This window comes from Python bivittatus, unplaced genomic scaffold (assembly GCF_059951505.1).
Source record: "Python bivittatus isolate LINGU-HERP-01145 unplaced genomic scaffold, Pbiv_v1 ctg000220_np1212, whole genome shotgun sequence".
Lineage (NCBI taxonomy): Eukaryota > Metazoa > Chordata > Lepidosauria > Squamata > Pythonidae > Python > Python bivittatus.
In genome coordinates this window covers 13,991,447-14,011,689 of record NW_028277048.1, presented here as the reverse complement: position 1 = coordinate 14,011,689, position 20,243 = coordinate 13,991,447, and the positions used below count along the sequence as shown (strand labels likewise).

General features: G+C 43.2%; 1 long non-coding RNA gene across 1 annotated transcript in view; it reads left to right on the top strand.

Annotated features, from left to right (window-relative positions):
* Nucleotides 1–20,243, top strand: part of LOC148216282 (uncharacterized) — a 70,943-nt gene that overhangs the window by 14,749 nt on the left and 35,951 nt on the right. Inside the window, exon 2 of the long non-coding RNA XR_015795664.1 lies at nt 7,640–7,683. This is a non-coding gene — a long non-coding RNA (uncharacterized LOC148216282). The remainder of the gene's footprint in view (nt 1–7,639; nt 7,684–20,243) is intronic.

The window sequence follows — 20,243 nt, the reverse complement described above, 5'->3', positions numbered from 1 at the left end:
TGGTGGAGAAGAAATCATCATGGTGGAGTAATGCAAGAGCAGTTCTGAAAGCATGAAGAAGCACCTGCTGCATAGGACTGAAGATCAATCTTCCTGTTTTCTGGGGTGCCTAAGCAGATGCCAGCCAAGCCTTTTAAAGCTGGACTTATTGAGCTGGGTTCATCTGATGATCTCATTTCAAGTATTTTATTTATACTCTTTTATTTATATTAGCCTGCTGACCACCTTGAGCACTTTAGAAATGAGATAATACTGTAGGATGAAAGAATATGAATAAGAATTAAGAACCGTGAAGATTATCCTAATCATATCACTATGTAGTATTATGAAAATGTCACCTATGATTTCTGGAGTTCAGGCTGCTGTTACAAAGAAGCTGGCAACCCTTGGTGATCGATACGGAAAAGCTTCTCTGTGTTTAACAGAGGTCTGATCTCCAGAAACCAGCAGAGGAACCTAGGCTAGTTGCAAAGGAAGGCAGGGATCATGCACCTTTGCAATTATATGGACAAAACGCAAGATATATCTATGCATCAATGAGATGTTGCACTGAACATGCAGCTGGGATTTGAAAAAATATACCAGCAAGTCCAGTGAGATTCCTTCTTCTACATCACTATAAAAAGTGCAGAGGTCCATCCAATCGTTCCAGTTGGCAGCTGTGAGAGGGTTGGCAGTAGAATTGGCCAGGCTGCCTGGAGAGTTACATTATGCTTTAGCTCTCACTTCATAAATTGTAGTTATGTTTAATTATGTTCCACTAAAGGCTGGGAGGAATTAAGTTCTCCTTGGAGGATTCTTCCAGGAGAGTCAATGTCCCTGGATTTCTTCCACCCCATATGGTCATTCTCTTCAGTTGGCTTGAAGAGGACCAATGCTTGCTATGGATGCTCTAATTTTATCGGGCACATTGTATGGCTTTGTTGTATCCAAGGGTGGCAACCCTTCTGTTCAGTAAAGAACAATGTGAGTGGATTAAATGTGAACTAAAGAATAACAAAGGAGAGAGTCGGTTATAGACAGCAAAGGCCATACACAAGTTCCAATTCCTTTTAAAGCTGTAACCAAAATCTTCATAACTGCTGTCAGGCTGAACCTCCTTTGCATGTTGGCCTACTCTAGGTTTGATTTAAAACAGTTTTCCTCTAACCTGACACCCACCAGATGTGTTAGAACAGAACTCCCAGGTTAGCTAGGAATTATAGGAAGATACCAAGACCGATAAAATCTTTTGTCTGCCTTCTGTGATGTTTGCTTATCCATCCAAGGTTACATCCAAGGCTCAGTGAAAGATTACACTGAACCTACAAGTGGTGACTTGAAAAAAAATGTATTATGGTACATCTCCTTTTCCCTTCCACAGTGGCTGTTTATCTGTTGAACCATGGAGGCACAATTCAAATTCCACTCATCTGTTGGCAACTGAATTGGATAATTGCATTTGCATGGCATGTTTAAGTTGGTTACAGAATCGGCTCCTTTCCTAGGCTGGCAAAATACCTTGAACTATAAATTACTCACACAGTCTGGGTTTCCACTTCAGGCTATACTTCTCCCAAACCTCATCAAATTAATTCAGTTGCTCACGTTGTATAGGGAAAGCTACTAGATTTTTCACTCTCCTGGTCACTGCGTAGTGAACATAGGTAAGTAGAAAAATAATAAACCTCTCAATGGGGCAGGGTTTTTCCCTAGGGCAGGGAAGAGATCTGGGGAAATGTGGTGCTTAGATTGACTTCAGGGAATACTACGAAGATGCTGCCTAAGTTTTATGGCCATGCAGATTAGGCTCATAGATGGTGCTAATAGAGGGTTTGGTCTGGTCTGGTTTGGTTTTGGCTTAGCAAAATGTTTGAATTCAGACATTGTGGTCTGAAAACCATGCTATTTCTGGCAGCATCTACTCCTCTGATATTCCATCCGGCTCTGTCTTAGGAGTCTTACCACAAGTTCCACCTGGACAAGGTACAGTCATTACAGTTTGTGATTTATTGGTGGGTTTTATACTTTTTCCTCCATGCTAGTACTTTTCCATCTCTCTCCCTCTCTCTCTCTTTCTTCAGGTGCTACTGTGTTTTCAATCACATGTTGCCCTTTAAATCCAAATTTGTGCCAAAGGCAAAGCTTGCCTTAAGGATATAAGACTAACCTTGTTGCCCAAGAGCCTTTTCCTACCTGCACCTATGCACAGCACAAACATACCTGGTAACCTCTTTTTTCTGCAGGTTTCCTTCATCTCATTTTCAGCCTGAGAATGAGACATCATCCTTAAGCCATGCTTAGCTGTACTACTGTTAATATAGCATTATTCTAATACAATCCAAGGTGTGTCAGTTCTTTTAGGCTTTCTCAGCCATTATTTGGAAGGAAGTCAGGGGACTGGGAACATAAGGATTGGGAACAGGGCCAGTCACTTGACCCCAGTAATTTTCTACCAACTCATGGATGGGCAGACAGTACTTCAACTCAGCAGCTTTCTCCAAGTTGACATCCTTTGGATAGTTTGGGCCAGAGTTCTCATTACTCTGCACAGAAGGGCAGAAGGTAGGAGCTGTAGATATTGGTAGGGCACCAGTTGGGGGAGGGGTTCAGGCATAGATGTAGAATGTAGTTGGCCTTGAGAAGGAGGAAGAGAGAGAAAACCATTGCTCAGCCCTGGAACGGTAGAAAGTGTAGAAAGAACAGTGCCACCTTCACCTCATTGTCCTTCAAAAGGGGCCCAAAGGGTTTTGGACAAGCTTTTTTTTCCTCCCCCCCCCCATTTCGTTTCTGCTCTCTGCCACAACCTTCCCTAATCTGCTGCCCTCCACGTGTGTTAGGATGCTGGCTGAGAATGGTGGGCACTGCCATCCTAATACCTCCAGAGGACACTAGATTAGGAAAGATTGGTCAAGAGTTGTGTTGAAGTATGGGAGGTGCCCTGGCATACCTTCCCTGCCCTTTCCCAGTGCTGTTGTGGGCATAGTCAGTATCCACTCCTGGCAAAGAGCACAAGGACCAGTTGTGTGGGTAGCCACAAGCAGACGTTGGCCTGGCAGGGCACAGATTATCTGTTTGCATACACATCGCTCAGCAGCCAAACAATTCTGAGAAGGAGAAAAGTGACTGTCACGTGATTGGGTATGCATGTGCGTGTTTATGTGTGTGGGTCCGTCTTACTCAGCCAACTAGTATCTTCTCTGGATGTGCATCATCACTCTTACTACTATTAATGCAATTCGGCTGCCTCTCCAGAGAGCATCGTCAGCACCCTGGAATTTTGCCTTCCGGAACCACGAAATCTAGGAAGTAGCTTTGGAAACTGTTTGCAACTGGCTGGGATAGGGAAGGACAGAAGACACTGGGGGAAAATAAGAGAAGGGAAGAATATGAGTTCCCAACAGTTTGATGTTCCCATGCGATTATGAAACACCGAACCATGTGGAAGGATAGGTTTGTTGGAGCCTAGGTTTCAGCCATTTCGCTCTTGGCCCACAGCCATCTCCTCCCTATCCTTAACTCCTTTTCCCAGGCATCTTGTCCTTCCCTCCCATTATTGCTCTGGTCTGTTCCCGCAGTGGTTTTTTTTCCCTCTCTCTCTCTCCTAGGAGCTGGCTGTCTTCATGTGGAGCTCTGCCTTTCAGGCATGGTGTGTAACCACACAGCCTAGTAATTGCCACCAACTTCCCTTCCCAAGGACAAGCTGTTTGTAAGCACACGCTCTCAATTTAAGGCCTGATCCAATAAGCAAGTTTTATGCTTCTGTGGCTGAGGATGCCAGATAGGTTAGGGAGTGTAAGAAGCTGATCTATTTTGTCTTGATCTATAGCAGTATTTCCCAACCTCAGCAACTTTAATGTGTGTGGACATGCTGGCTAGGGAATTCTGGGAGTTGAAGTCTGCACATATTAAAGTTGCTGAGGTTGAGAAACACTGATCCTTAGTGTGCTGCTACAGATGGCTATTTCAGAGCACTGCAGTGTCAGCCGCTCCAAAGCATTATTGGTACTCTAAAACGGCAGCCTGCCTGGGTTGACTGGTGGGTCCTTTGCCAAGGCCCACCTAAAGCCTGGAACCAGCTTTGGTGATGAGCTACTGAATCAACTGTCCTCTTAGCTGCTGAGTGCGTATTCACTCGTAAAGTGGATAATAATGACCTGCATGGTCAGTGTAGAATTTATGTTATTTTATTTTTCCCCCTGGAATATTTACATAGTCGCTTCCCCTTTTCAACCAGCTCTGTGACTGATTGGAAATGGCTGTGATCCCGGGTGAAATTCATCATCTCATATGACAGGATACGTCATTCAGGCAAATCCTGCACTGAAGTTGTAAAACAGAATTTTCTAAACCTAAGGTTTCCTGAAATGGAACAAATGCAAGAAGGGGATGGAGGATGCGCCTCTTCTCATAAGACATTTCCAAGTGCAGACCAATTATGAACTTCATTTGGTGAAGTTCAGTTGTTAAGACAGAGGTGGGCAGGCTGCAAAACACACAGCTCACCTGATCTCCTTTAGAGTACCCCCTCAAGTGCTCCCCAGGCCATGCCACATGAATATTCAACCCCAGCCAGTGTGTGGCACTGGAGGATGAGACCAGTACTTTTGAAGGGCATGAGATTGGGAAAGGCTGATAGAAGACAGTAAGGAGAAAGCTTGACAAGCATTTCCCTTTCTCTAGAAAGATGACTTCTGGGTATTGATGTCTATCCTACCTTAATGGACCCAGCACCCAATGGCTGACTGTAACTGCCATATAATTTCTCACAATTTGCATGACACAGTGACCCTTGGACATTCTGAGTCATGCCATTCATGGCTATTGAATACCAGCTCTGCCAAGAATGAACTTCAAGCCTGTCAGGTTCATTTGCCCAGCATGCTCTGAGATCTGGAGCCTGTCCTGTCAATAGCAGGGCAGTAGGAGAGCTGCAACATCTCGTTGACAAGTGCATGCAGGGAGGGACTATAGCTCAACACTACCAGACCTGAGTTGCAAATATCTGGTAAGTCACTAGATGGCAGCAAAGAGATTTGTCTGTAACTCTTTATTCCCATCTAGTGGGGGGCTGACGTTTTGCAGCCAAGGTCTGGTAGCTCCAATTCATCAACAGACCTCATTTTTTGGGTGTAGAAGGTCCCAGGTTTAAGTTCTAGTTAAAAGGAAATTCAGTCAGGTGATGTGAAAGACTACTGGCTAAAACTCTGGAGAAACCTTGCAGACAATACTGGTTAGCTTGTCCAACAATTTAACTTGGTATAAGGCTGTTCCCTATGCAAATGTATATGTCCCTGTACACCAAGCCATTACATCAGTCAGAAGACCTGCAATTCCTGTTGTTCAGGACCTTAAGAAAACATGTGGGTCTGTTTTAGAGTTGCTGATAACAATGGTATATCCTGACCCAAAGAAGAAATAGATGCATTCCAACTTTTTGCAGGCAAAAATGGGTTTCCTTTGAAAGAAAGGAAGCCGTGCTGGTTGATAAGAAAAATTCCAAACCATAGTCAGCCAAATACAAGTATTAGAATGAAGGGGTAGAAAATATTGGGCCAGATTTAAAGATCTCCAAATATCTTAATCAGGCAAGATGTTGTAAAAAGCAAGTTGGGGAAGGGCAGGGGCTTAAGGGAGGAAGGCTGACGTTATATACATGGATGGGTGTGTAGTGAGGGAGACAGAAGGAGAGAGAGAGAGAGAGAGAGAGAGAGAGAATGTCTGTTTCAACTTGATGTTGAAATAATGAAGTTTGCACTTATAACAGCCCTATCTCTATCTTTATGCCAAGGATCACAACACGAACCTTCTCCCAATCTTTTTGAACAGTGCTAAAAAGACTTCTCTGCATGCTATAATAAGCGGTATTATCTTACTCAGCAAGAACTTGGGCTTGGCGATGGCTTCAGAAGCTGGCTGTATTAGTAAGCTGAACGTGCCCTGAAGAAAAGCCCACACTCACTGTGTTCTGAGACGTTTGCACACTCACAGCGTTTAGCTACTTTACTGAGAACAATGTCAGCGTGTGCAGGATGGCAGCCCTTTGGATGTAACTGCACAAGAGCACCATCCTCCCAGATGCAGGATCATGGGAGGTCGTATAACGTGGCTTGGAGCCCTATCCGTGGTGCGGCTCGTCGGCATTAATCTGTTCATGGAAAGTGGGAGGCTGAGAGTGACACGGGGCTGGTGGGTGGAGAGGGTAGACTGCCAGGGGAAATGGGGCTTTGTGAAGGCCTCCTAGTCTGATGGGGGTGGGGGAGAGGGTCAACTGCTCTTCTCCTTGGCTAATTATGGTGATCTCCATCCCAGACCTGTGTTTACAAAGAGTTTCCTTTGAGTCATTGCTCAACCGCAGCCCCTCTGTGCTACAGGGAGCCAGGCCTGACCCAGACTTTGGCAGCCAGTGAATGCAGCACAGACCCTATATAGCCATGGGAGGTAGGCCGAAGGAAGCAGGGGCCCATCCTGCATGTGGGACGTGATTCTCAGCATCTCCCCCTCGCGGGATGTTCCTGTGCAGGCTGGAAGGCAATGGGTGCCTGTGTGTAAGATCAAGGAGTCGGAGTCGGGGTGACCCCAGGCTGCCTTCTGATATTGGCCAGACCCAAGAAGTCCTGCCAAGTCTGCTCCCCACCCATCAGGCTTCTGGATTAAGGGTGGAGTCCTATGCACTTACTTGGAGTTAAGTTCCATCAGGACGGTGGACGTTACTCCTGAATAAACAGGCTGTGTGGCCACAAGTGAATGGGCAATCCTAATATTGCAATTAAAAAAAAAAAAAGTCACCAAAATAATTATTTATCCATCTGGAAAATATTTAAATGAATGGAAAAGCGTTACTATTTAATGAAGTGAGAGAAAGGTAGGAAAGATCGGATCTTTAAGAGATTGGGTCTTTTAAAAGAATCTTCTTCTTTACTCCGTTTACATATTAATGCAATAAAAGTACAGATTCCCTACAGTCCAGCTCAACTCCTGGATATACCCAGGTACCATAGTTTTCTTAGCAACAAAAATGAAGCAACTTGCTCTCGTCTTCTAGGATGTTTTTTTCAGCTTCCCAGCCCTGAGATTCCTGGCGGTATCCTATCGAAATGTACAAGTGACGGCTTAGATTTACACTTCACCATGAACACTTCTCAAATCTATACAGAGCTGAAGAAGTTATTCCCCCAGGTCCACACTCTTTTGAATTTGGACCATGCAATGAGCAGCTGAATTATAATTTGTATTCAAAATATGTGTTTGTGGGCATATATGTTGTATGTGTGTGTAGGACTATGACAGATTTGCACCAAATCAGATTTTAATTACAGAAATATTACATTAAATGTGGATATTGGGGGAAACATTAGGAAAAACGGTGCATGACGATGCATACACATTTCTGGGTAGTCTGTTAAAAACAAAAAAGCTTAACTAATGCAGAAATAAAACAAATTTAAGATGAGAAAAATGAGAAACTGAATGCAATGAACCCGATTGATTTGTTCCTCTATATTACTGTACAGGGTTCAATCTATATCACACTTTGCTAGGGTGCCTTCATCTGCCATACAGTGAAGTTTTCTTTCCAGTCTAACCCACATATGCACTTATCCCTAAAAAAAAATTCTGAAATAATGTCTTTTACCTGCATTGCATTTGATCCCTGTAGGTGAAAAACACAAGGAAGAGAGCATCCTGATGCATTCAAAAAAGGTAAGAACCTTCTCTTGAATAATCTGAAGAACAAAGCTCATTATACTTTTGATTACCAATGTTCATGTAAGTAAGATCACCTTTTTCTCTTTTTAGAGTTACTATGGAGCCAACATTGTAATAGTCTGGGCCTGTTGTCAGAATGTTTTGATAAAAAAACCAACAGATCCTGTACTTTAATATATGTATGAATAATATTGTAGGACATCTATAAATGTCCTAAACATCTATAAATGTCCTAGAATAAAGCTTCACATGGGAATGGTGGCAGTGTAGTGAACATGTGCTTGCTGTGAACAGGATGTTTTCTGGGCACACAGTATGCAAATATGTATGGAGCCTTCATGGAGTTTATGACACTTACTAGAAAGATCCTGGAAGTGGTGTTTTTTTTTTTTTTCTGCAAGGTAAATTCGGAGCATGTATTCTGATCTCCAGGTCTTCAGGTCAATCAATGTGCTTCCTTTATTTCAGTCATGTAATCCTACTTTCTCTTGAATTGGAGATCAGTTCTACTGTAGGTAAATAGGCGGAAGGAGAGGTATTGTAGGTGCCTGTAACAAGTATGTCAAAATGATAATCTGCCTGTCATGACGCCATTGAAATTATGCCTTGCTCATGGTCATTTATGCCTTAGTCACTTCCTGATTGGATTACTACAATGCATTCTACATGGGGCTGCCCTTGAAGGCCATCTGGATATTGCAGCTGTTCCAGAATGCAGTGGTATGTGCAGGTCTGGGTGCCCCGCGGTTCTCCTGAGTTAGGCCACTGTTGCGTGAGCTGCACCTGTTCACAGTTGCTTTCTGGGTGCAATTTAAGGTGCTGGTTATCACTGTTGAAGCCCTACGTGGTACAGGACCAGGTTATTTGCAAGACTGCCTTTCCTTGAGGGTATCTTCCTGTCAGGGTGGGTGTGTTTCAGGTCCCTCCCTTAAATGCTGTCATCTGATGGGACCTTGGAGGCACACCTTCTCTGTAGCTACTCAGCCCTTGGAATACTCTCCCACCTGAGATTCAAGAGGCCCCTATCCTTTTATTCTTCTGGCTCTTCCCCTAAGCATTGAGTTAGGATGGGGTATGAGTCAGGAGGCTAATAGTTTGGTTAGTCTTGCACCTGGTAGGAAGGCTTGTTCTATTTTTTTCCTGTTTTTATTGGTTGTTGTGAGCTATCTAGAATCACTATGTGAGATAGGTGGCCATATCAGTTCTTTAAATAAATAAATAAATGATGTCTGATTCAACCACATAAGTCACATCCTTTCGTGTGACGATAACATGATGCACTTGTAGTTGATTGCCCTACCCCCCACGCTACAGGTCACAGATTTCTCACTACTGTCTAAAAGAATGAGTATTTTCTCAATCAGAGTCAGATGGTTAAACTTTAGGCACATGAACAATCTATATTCCTTTTAACTAGGATCCTAAAATCCTCTGACAAGATAGTCAAAGGAATTCATAGAGCATGATCAGGTTGTTCCTTCACATGAAGATGTATAAATGCGAAATAGCACCTTTGTTGAATTAACTCTAATTGTAATTTTAAATCTATAGAAATGAGACATATGGATGACAAAATGGGCCTTCATTGACATCAGATACCTGCTTTAGCTTCTTATTCCATGTCTCTGCATACTCTTGGATTTCTAATTTAGTGTATTCAATTTAATAAACATAAATACATGCTATAGGCTTATTTTGCCTATAATTTGTTAAAGACTCAAGTACTAAGGAGGATTCTAAAGGACACAAGGCAGCTGGCTCATATCTAGGCATCAAAACTGTTTTAAATGAAATTCCCTCTCTGTAGTTTTTGGCAAATAGAGTACAAGGCTTGGAATATAAGTTTTCAACACTTTGTGGGGGAGGGGAGAAATTGGTTTTTACATCCTGTGTTCCAGTCATGCTGTTGGGTTTAACTCAGCTGTGCTAGGGCAACCATATCTGGGCAGCAAAAATGCAGATGCCCATTGGATGGCAGCAGAGAGTTCTTGGGACTTTTGCACCCCAGATTTGGTAACTCTAAACTGTGCAAATATGACCAGGGAGTGGCCAGTGTACTTTAGTAACCCTTTCAATGGTGTTTTTAAAGTTTTATTTTAACATTTGCACTACAGTGCTTTTTCACATAAGTGCTATTGCATAAGCCTATACTTCTAATGTTTTGAAATGAAAAAAATAAATTAGAAAAACATGATGCCAAAGTAGCAGTAATCAGGAATTTAGTATCTAATATGTCTGTTCACCCTCCGAAAATTATTCAGAAAAGGGCTTGGAATCTCACGCAAGCACAGCACCTCTCTGCTATTCCTTAAAGTCACCTTTTTTCAGGTTTTCTTCTGAGTCTGGAAAAAAGGATGCTGCTGCTTTAAAGTATCCACTCATTAAAGTAGCCACACCTTTTTTTTCCAGGCTCATGTGGAAAAAAGTTCAGCTGCCTTAATGAATAGCAGAGAGGTCCAAAGCCCATCTTCCAAATCACTTTCAAAGGGTTCTCAATCCTAATAATGAACACTATCACTGAGTGGCATTACTGTATATGTGAAAATGAACCTCTTGTGGAAGATGGAGGCTTTACATTAAGGCAGTTTGTATTGGGGTTACAGTCCTCCTCCTCCAATTTCATGAACTCCTAAAAGAAAAGGGAAAATTCAGGGATGATTATTGGATGAAGACCACGTGGACAGGCCACAGAAGAACAAAGAGTAGCCATTTCAAGAAAACAATAGCGGGGGAAACTGCTGGTTTGAGTCATGGCTATTGAAGTTGTGCTCCTGCAGGAAAACTGGGTCCAACTTTGTTCCATGTCAGCAGGAATGTCTAACTTCTCCCTGAAGTTCTCTAGCTGTTGATGTCTCATGAATCAGGATGTCTGGTGAGTTGGACCCAGGATGACTGATTGCAGTGAATCAGTGCTTTTCTGAGATCCTGGGAGTAGGATCTAATATTGTGCTTTGCTGCTGTGCCTAAAAAAGACCTGGCTCTGATCCCAGGGGTGTTTAAGGCACCCAGAGAAATGTGGGTTCTCTTATGTCTGGGGAACATGCAGGTGCCTGTTTCTGTCTTCTGATCTCTGGCACAACCTCATCCCAGTGTGTCAGCCCAGGCTTTGTGAAGCAACCCAGGGTGTTTTTGCCTGCACGCAGCCTGTCAGGGGCCCTTGGCACTGATATATCCGTGCTTGCTCAGAAGCCCAGCACGTCGGCTCCCTTTTCATCCCTCCCAACCCTGGGGATCCAGCCTGCCTTTACCATACAAGTAAAGGAATGCAAATCTCCCCATCACTCCTTAGTCAGAGAGATGGGCAGAAAACGGGAACCCACAACAACCCCGTTTCCAAGAAGGAAATGTTTTTGCTTAGAACTTCATGGCTCTAACACTTGTTGCTTTTCTGAAAAGGCAAATGTGGGCTGCATGGGGAAGGGAGGGAGTTATTACGAAGATAGGGAGGAGAGCTAGGGGGTTTTCCTTGCTAAACAAGGCAAGAAGGAAAGCTAACGTTTCTCATCTGCCAAAGGCAGTGTCCTGTCTCTCTTGTGCCGTGCAAAGACTTCAGAACTGAACCAAATGTGTATGGTGGCACTCCAACAACTCTATTCAAGTTCCTTTCTTAAAAAGAGAAATACAGAAGCAGATCCTTCCTTGCAAATAGATTAACTGCATTCATGTTGCAACTATTGAGATCCCTTCCCCAACTTTATCTCTTCAAGCAATCCTGTGAGGTAGGCTAAGCCAAAAGATGGTGACACTGAATGAGCTAAAAAGCTGAGCGGGGATTCAAATCAGGCCCTTCCCAGTCCTAGTCAAATAGTACGCCATGCTGGCCATTCTTATTTCCTGTCTTGCAGCTCTTTATCCTTCAGCTCTAGTGAAAGATGATTGCCTCTTCTGGCAAGATGAAAGCTTTTTATCTTGATTTCCATTTTGATGAAAGAGAACAAAGGACTTAAGCTGTCTTTGTAGTATTGGCTTGGTTTACTTTTAAAATGTTGTTGGCCATCATGGGAATATTAGTAAATATACAAATTAATTAATTAAGCAAAATCTTGATTTATGCACCTACAAATGACAGAGGAGATATGCTATAGACAAATGTCTGAAAGAAAAATGAGCAGGTCAGGAGGAAGAAGGTGACTGAGAAAATTGTGGTTAGAATGACCTGAGAAGATCCTCAGAAAGGGAGAAGTGAGTAGGTTGAAGAACAAAAGGTGGGGTATGAAGTGGTGCGTGAATGGGGCAGAAGCAAGGATGCTTTGCCAGGACTAAATAAATAAATAGTGAGATGCAGTATACTGAGTGGTGTTACAGTGGTTACTGTAAACTATATTTAGTCAAATTTCTTTTTCTTTTCTCCTCTCTTGTCACCTGCTTTTAATTTCCTTTGCTCACCACCTCTTCCTCTTTTTCTGCATTTTGCACAATCCTGCTCACTTGGAAGGGCATAGTGTGATGGGTACATGGGGTGTGGTGAAAAGTGAATAACTCTTTCTTGAAATACTAGAACACTGCATCTTCTGATGAAGTGAGATCATGGGAGATTCAGGACAGATGAGAGAAAACACTTTCCTTCAATTCACTAAGTTACTCTTTGGAATGTGTTACCCCAGAATAGAATGGTGGCCACCAATTTAGAAGGTTTGAATAGGGAATTAGGCAAACTCATGGAGGTTAAGGTTACTAGGGGCTATCAGTCATTCTAGGTACTATATTAAGCCAGTTATCATCTAATGCCAGTTGTTAGGGTGGCAGTACCCTCAAAATTTGCTTGTGGTTTCCAGGACACCTCCCTGCTCCTGATCTACATCCCAGTCTCTGTCCATCTTTTTCAGCCTCCTTTTCTCACAAAACAGCCTGGCCTACATCTACTCCTGTCCTCAGCTGGATGGCTCTCCTTTCAGGGAAACCCTTGAAACGTCAGCTTCTATCCATGAAATATCAAGGGATATGGTGGATGGTGAATTCACTGTCTCCCTCACAAAGAATGGTTGATCTGAGACCCAAGAGCTGGGCCTCAGGATGCTGAGCCAACCTTGACTCTGACTTTATGGACATGCCACAGGGTTCAAAGGCTATTTGGAAGTTGTGCTTCAGACCTTGCACTACCCCCACGCCTCTCTCCTGCTCATTAAAGCAGTTCAGCTTTTTCAGGCTTCCCAAGAACCAAGGGTGGGTGAGAGGCATGGCTGCTTTAATAACTGTGGTCACTTTAATCTATGAATTTCTTAAAGCTGCAGTGTCTTTTTTTCAGGCTCACAAGGAAGCCTGAACAAAATGGGGCTACTTTAATGAGTGTCAGGGAGATGCAGCACTTGCATTCACAGAAAGTCCAAAGCACTTTCTCTGAATGTCTGAGTAGATTTCTTGGTAATAACATGAGAGGAGTTTGCTACTGACTTTTTCTGGAAATTTATTTGACTTCTATGTACAACCCTGGTATTTCCTGGTGATCTCCTATCCAAGGACTAACCACATGCAAGGACTAACCTATTTAACTTTCTGAGATAGGTCAAGCCAAGCTAAAGCCTGGTTTAAATAAAGGCACAGAGGAGTCACAAAGGAATGGTGATCACTTTGCCTTTTGCAGCAACATTCCTCGGCCTATTGTGGCCTCATCCATATAGAAGTTGGAGAGATGAAATCTCACTGATGCCATCCCTAGGCCCCTCAGTTCAATGGTAACCACATCCAGAGCATAGCAATGTCATCAACTTCATCCTCGGTGCCTAAGACCAGAGGCAGGCAAGCTGAGGTCCTCCAGATGACTGGGGTTCCAATGCCAACCTGTCTCAGCCAGCACGGTCATTGGTATGGGAATGGGCAGCTGTAGACACAAACATCTGGAGGGAGCTATTGGAAAGCCTGGCGCTATGGTGCAAATGCCAGGAACAGCTCTCTGTGTTAGAGAAACACACAGAACTACTTCCCAGTTCCCCTGTTCAGAAAATCTAGCTGGAGAAAGGAGGAAGATGATCTCTTTCTCCAAAGAAGAGAGACTTCCAGACGAGGCTTTCAGCCAGGCACGAGGCCTCAGGGTGGATCCATTATGTCTTTGTAACGTATGTATGAATGTAATGTTTATTACGGCCAAAAAACCCAAATGTCTCGGTAATGAACAATAACCCCTGGAAGGTGGCCATTTTGAAGCTGGATGTACAGTGCAGCCAATTTAAATTTTATGTTGGACTTATATATATGAGGCATGCCAAAAACTGATCTGAGTCTCCCTTGAAAACAAACCTCAGGGTTTCTTGCAATATGCAACTTTTTATAAGGCCCGGCACTCGAGCCTGCCTGGAAATTGTACACTTTGACAAAGGACAGATCTCCCCCATTTCCCCAAAAGGTGTGGGGGAATTAGGCGTGGCCACTCTCAGCGGTAAGATGAAAAGTATTCTGCATATTCTCAGAGGAATCACCCTTACAGTTACTATGAATGCGACATAGATTTATCTGTCTTTCAGGATGACAGGGTCTTTAAAGCACTTATATTACCACTTCATATGTTCCCTGTAACAAAATGTTCTAATGAAATCATACATCCTGAAAAAAAACCCAGACTGTTGCTCATGATTTCTGCCATTCAATTATGCCCTTCTTTAGTATACTCTGCTGCGTCCCTCTTGCTTCATTATTGATATTGTTGTTGTTGTTGTTGTTAGAAATTGGCATTCAACATTCTATGGTTACTGAATATGCTCAGTTCTCATCTGGGCATGTTGTTTTTAGAATTTTTCCCCATTTGGGATCTATTTTGTCTAGAGAACGAATTGCAATCATGTCTGAATTTACTTTTTTACACATAATGTTGTCCCTTGTGAGGAATGCTGCTCAGGAGGACAACAGCCGTTAACTATTTCTCATCTCACTTCATTTAAATTTTAGCTCCATTTAGGGTAGACTGTTATTTCTGAACAGATTGAGTGAATGCAAACACACACACACACAAACATACCCCCCACACAAACATACCCTCAGTTTTGGCCTACTGATCAAGGTATTTGACAATGCATTTGAAGTCTAAACGGGAGGCCAACGCTTGACCTCCCTTTTAGGGGCTTAAGAAATTCTAAGCGATCGCCTCAGAGCACATACAGACTTTATTTTTCATTGCTGTTCACCAGCAGCCCCTCATATATGGAGTGGAGCACTGAGACAAGCTCCCAGTTTCTGTCCTCGATGAGGCCTAACTTTTATCATTTTATTTTTTAAATAACTCTATTGATTTAAAAAAAAACAGTAAGAACTAACAAATATTAATAGGAGGAAGAGTAGGAACAAGAAAAAGAAAACTGGAAAAAAGAAGATTGTAAAGATCAAAGGGGCAAAAAGGAAAAGGAAAAGAGGGAAACAACAAAAGGAAAAAAAAATGATTTCCGACCCTGCTTGCAACAGATATAAGGAACAATATACACCAAACTCTTACTCTAAATTCAAAACCTCAATTCCGTTATTTCTATTAATCCATATTATTTCTTAACGTTAATAATTTTAGAAGTTACCCTGACCACACTTTGTGCGTCCCTGTGAGCGTAGCCTTGCAAGCACATTTTTTTTTGACCGAGTGCACAGCAGCAAGGCAGTTCCTCTCCTCAGCCCACCGGAAACTGCACGGGTGTGTAAACAATCTGAGGGTTTTCTCCTGACTTTTGAGCGGAGAAGCAGAAAGTTTCAAGAGAGCCAGGGTGATGTGGTAGTTAACGGGTTGTATTAGGAATAGAGAGGTTTGGGCTCACCCTCAGCCATGGAAGCTCCTTGGGTGACTTTAGGCGGATGGTTCTTTCCCCCCTCACAGGGCTGTTGTTGTGGGGCAAAATAGAAGGAGGGAGTGCGTCCTTGAGCTCCTGGAGCGATGATGGGATATATATCTAAATGAAATCATCAATAGAGGCCGAGAGTTCAGCTGACCCTTTCTCCAAGGCTTATCTTTCTCCAAGCAGGCCTGAGCAGAGGCCCACAAAATGGCCGCTTCAGTTAGTGGCTCTGAGCCTCGTTCAGTGAAAACTGGCAGCCAAGAATCAGTTCTGCTGCACTGAGAAACGCATGGTCTGAATAATTAAGGCTGCAATTCCAGGCACACATACCAGTAGCTAAGCCCCAGCAAATGCCATGGGACTAACCTCTTGGTAATCATGCATAGGCTTGCACTATGGGTGGCCCAAAAGCAGCTATACCCCCTAAGGAGTTTTGCTGTTGTGTCTCTGCATGCACCTGTGCTCTGGCTTTCTGGGGATGGTGAGTACAGCTGTCTCTATGCATTATGATCAGCTTATTCAAGCGCGTGACGAGAAGTCATCCTACCGGTGCTCGCAGAGAATGGGAATACAGCAATTCATCTATGGATGGATGGCTCAAATGTTGGTACCCTTAAACCTTTCCCAGATGTAAGATAAAGCATGTTTCAGATTTTAAAAAAGATCTTTGCTTACCAGCTCGTTGGGAAATAAAGTAATCTCTGCAACAATCCTATGAAACAGGCCAGTATTGCCAGTTCTTATGTTTAGATAAGAGAAGGTGGTTAATAGAAAGTGGATAATTCCCAGCCATCATGTAGTGCCATCATATACATAACTAATGAGAAGTAAATGCTGTTAATTTCAAAGGGATTTACTCCCAGGTATATTTGCTAGGGCTATATGCTGAAACCAAGGGCTTCCCAGCTCAAATTCTTGGCCATACATTCTGTTCAGCAACTATCCCCTTCTATATTTTACAGTGGAAAATAAGAACACTTGTTTTGCATTAAGGAAACAAGGGATTTATAGCAACGATGGTGAGCCAGCCAAATATGTGAGCAACTTCTGTGGAGTCTGTTGGTGCGCCTTGCCAAAGGACTTCCTTTTTTAACTTTTGGAAATATTGTTAACTTAAAATGGTGCGTGCTCCTCTGTTTTCCAACAAAACAACATGTAGGCACATTTATGGTGTTTTGAGGATAGTACATCGGCATCCTAAAATTTTGCATGGAGCCATGTGCGGCTTTAGCACAAGATTGTAAGAGATGTTGCCCTTCCTTAAGTTCCCAACCAAAGAACACTGTCGCTGCCATAATACATTAGAACAAGGGAAAGCTGTGGGTAGCAGCCCCAGTTAATTCACTAAACAAGGTATTTATATGCTGCTCTTTACATAAATGTCCTAAAACTGTTTACATTTTTTAAACAGGTAGGGAGGGAGCATCTTTTTTGTCTTCCTCTCAAGATAAAATGGTCCATGACTGGCCCTGTGGGGGCAGTTGCCTAGTATCTATGACCAAGGCCAGCAAAGGACACCCCTGTCTCCCCCCTTCAAAATATCAAGCATAGCATTCCACAGTGCTCCTCCTCTCTTATGCAATATTTAATCATTTTCAGTACTTCCGTGATCAGATGCTCAAGATGGTTCACTTTGCCTAATGTTTGGGTTGGACCTATCTAGAGCTTAGTCCACGCTATAATGCATTAGTGGGTTTGGGGCATATTATTATCATGGTTATTGTGATGATTACAAATGTTTGTATACTGCCCCAGTCACAGGAGAGTTTTTAATATAAATCACCAACATCAAACAAAACTAAACCAAACCTCAAAACCACAGCCCAGGCTAAATAAAATGGTTTTGATGGCTTTGCAAAAGGCCAACAAGGGGACCCGTCATATCTCTGAGGCACGGTGCTACAAAACATGAAGGCTGCCGTGGAGGAAGCCTGCCTCTATGTCCAAGCTCCCTTCACCTTAACAGCAGCACCACTCTTGATGACCTCACGGGATGAGAAGAATCATTTGGAAAGAGACAGTCCCTCAACTAACTTGGCACCATGTTGGATAAGGCTTTACAGATAATAACTAGCACTGGGAATTGGACCCAGAGGTTTATAGGTAACCAGCAGAGCAGTCAAAGAATTGCTGTTATATGCCAAAGCAGCATTTTCCTGCCAGCAGCCTAACCACTGCCTTTCGTGCCAATTAAAGCTTCCAAGCCATCTTCAAAGGCAACTGCCGCAGCGCGTGTTACAGAGGTCTGTGCGGAGATAAAGGCATGAGTCACTATTGGCAAGCCTCATGGTCCAGGAAGGGCCAGCACCAGCTGGGCGAAGCCTGTCCTAGCCACTATCCCTACCTGCTGATCTAGAAGGACCTGCATGGCTAGGAAAGCCCCCAAGTCTGAGGTATGTTCTTCTGGGGAGTGCAACTCCAACCAGAGCTATCGCTGGAACCAAATGAGTGCCAAGATATTTCTGAACGAACCGTAACTCCCTTTTGCTACGATTTAATTTCAGCTTGTTGTCCACATCCGGTCTCTCACAGGCTCCAGATGCTGGCTGAAGATCTCCACAGCATCTTCAGCTCGGCCTGAGGTGGTAATATGTCATCATGCAAATGCCACCTAATTGTGCCAGACAGAGGGACACCAGTGTGCAACGATGGCACTTAGGTTACGACATCATCATGCTTGTGTCATCACTGCAATTTGACTGGCTGCCTGAGGGGGTTAGATTTAGCCCAAATGTTGCATAGGGTTAAATTAACTCCATCAGTCAGCTATGCTGGGGGAACATAGAACACCAGCCAATTCCCCTCTTTTTTAATCACATCCTATATACACACAGACATTCTGCAGAGAAAGAGCAGCTGAAAAAGTCAGTCTCTCCATTACAGATTTCATTGTCAAGTCCTGGTGGCGCACAATACTCTTCCCACATACTGAATGACTGCAGTGGCCAAGTCCCACCTACTGCTGCATGCCTGGCCAATGGGGAAGGGGCTGGTGATGTCATGATGTCTTGCTTTAATTCTTCTGGTGCAATACCATTTGGGGAATACAGAGTCCCTACTCAATATAAATGGATGGGGACTCTGCATTCCCAAAAGGGTAACCTTTGACTTATGCCAAGCCATGACTGAATTCTGGTGGTATGCTATCACAATAACCATTGGTAAGAAGGTCTGACAGCAATGTTCACATGAAATCACTGCTTTCACCAGAATGACAAAAGCAGTGTCACACTTTTTGCATGGCCACACAACATCATGACACACACAGAAAAGGAGTGGAATGTATGTCCTGACCCTGTGATGCTGCTGACATTAGTTTCTGGTGAAATCTAGCTTCATATGTTATGCTAAGTAAGCCATGAGATGCATATCTATGTTTTATTAAATAAACCACAATTAGTTATGTGCATAAACCATAATTATAGAATTGTATAACCCGCTAAGCTATAACGAAGCATGTGTTGATTTAGAAGTTGCATCCCAGCATATTTATGCGTGTGTGCAAATTGATCAAGAATAAAGTCTTGCTGTTTTCGGCGAGGCTGCAGCTTGTCCCACATGGTTCCTTCCCCTTCAAATTCTGTTATCTTCAGCAGGCATTCATTGGAGATTTCAAGAGTTGGAATGGAGGATGCCATGCAGGAGAAGATTGCCTGGCCTGTTTAGGATTGTTTGTTTAGAATTAGGCTGTCTGGATTAGGCTGCATAATAACATGCATATACAAGATACTTTTTTATTGGTGAAATGCCAGTTATGGGGTGCCTTGATGAAGAGCCGTTGCCGCCCAGATTAGTTAGATAGACCAAGAATGGTTCCAGATGAGGCCTCTATGGTAGAATAGACCTGCTTTGTTTGGGGAAGTTTATGGAGAGGCCCAGATGACAATGTCATCCCCTAGTAATTCTCCTGTGTTTTTTTTCCGCTTGTTTCATTTTTTTCTTTTCTACAGAAACCCCATCAAAGATGGAAAGATGAGATGTGAACACAATGTCTTTTGATCAGTAGCATCAGAAGCCCCCTTTTTTTAAATTTCATCAGGATCGGATTTGCTACAAGTCAAACATCCATTTGATTCTTCTTTCAAATCACCTTCAATTTACACTTCACTTTCATTGACTAAAACACAACCATATTCATTGAACAAGTTCACTGATTAAATAAACTACAGTTGGTTGGAGTTTATATTACAGTTTAGTGCAATGTGTGAACCAGATCAAAGTTTGTTTTCGGCCTGTATGTTCTGACTCAGAACAAGGCCAGAGGCCATAGCTCGGTAATTACATCCAAGTGCAAGATCTGAAGTTCCTCGCCTCTCTAGGCTGGTGGGAAAAGACCCTGTTCATTAACCTGGAGAGATGCTGCAACTTTGGGTAATGTTGAGCTAGGTGGGCCAGTCCTTGTATTTTATTTATTCATTTCTCACCTTTTCTCCAGGTGCTCAGGACAACAGAAGTTGCATTCCCTCCTCCAATATTTCTCCAGAACATGTACCCTGAAAGGAAGGTTGGGCAGAGATATAATACCTGGCCCAATAGGCATCCATTGAGCTGCTCTGGCTGAGATAGATCTGACCCTGTACTTCCCCCTCCCAATCCAACTTCTTAACCACTACAACATACCGGTCTGTCTTAGCATAAATTTGTTTCCTGTTGCACACATAAGCCCATTTTAAAATAAGAGTTCAAGAAACCCTCACACTACTTCCTGGAGGTGGTGGTAGTAGTAGCAGTGAAAACAAAGACCCTAAGTGTGTGTGTGTGGGGGAACTGAACAGCTGGGGATGGGACTTGGGGGTCTGGTGTTGC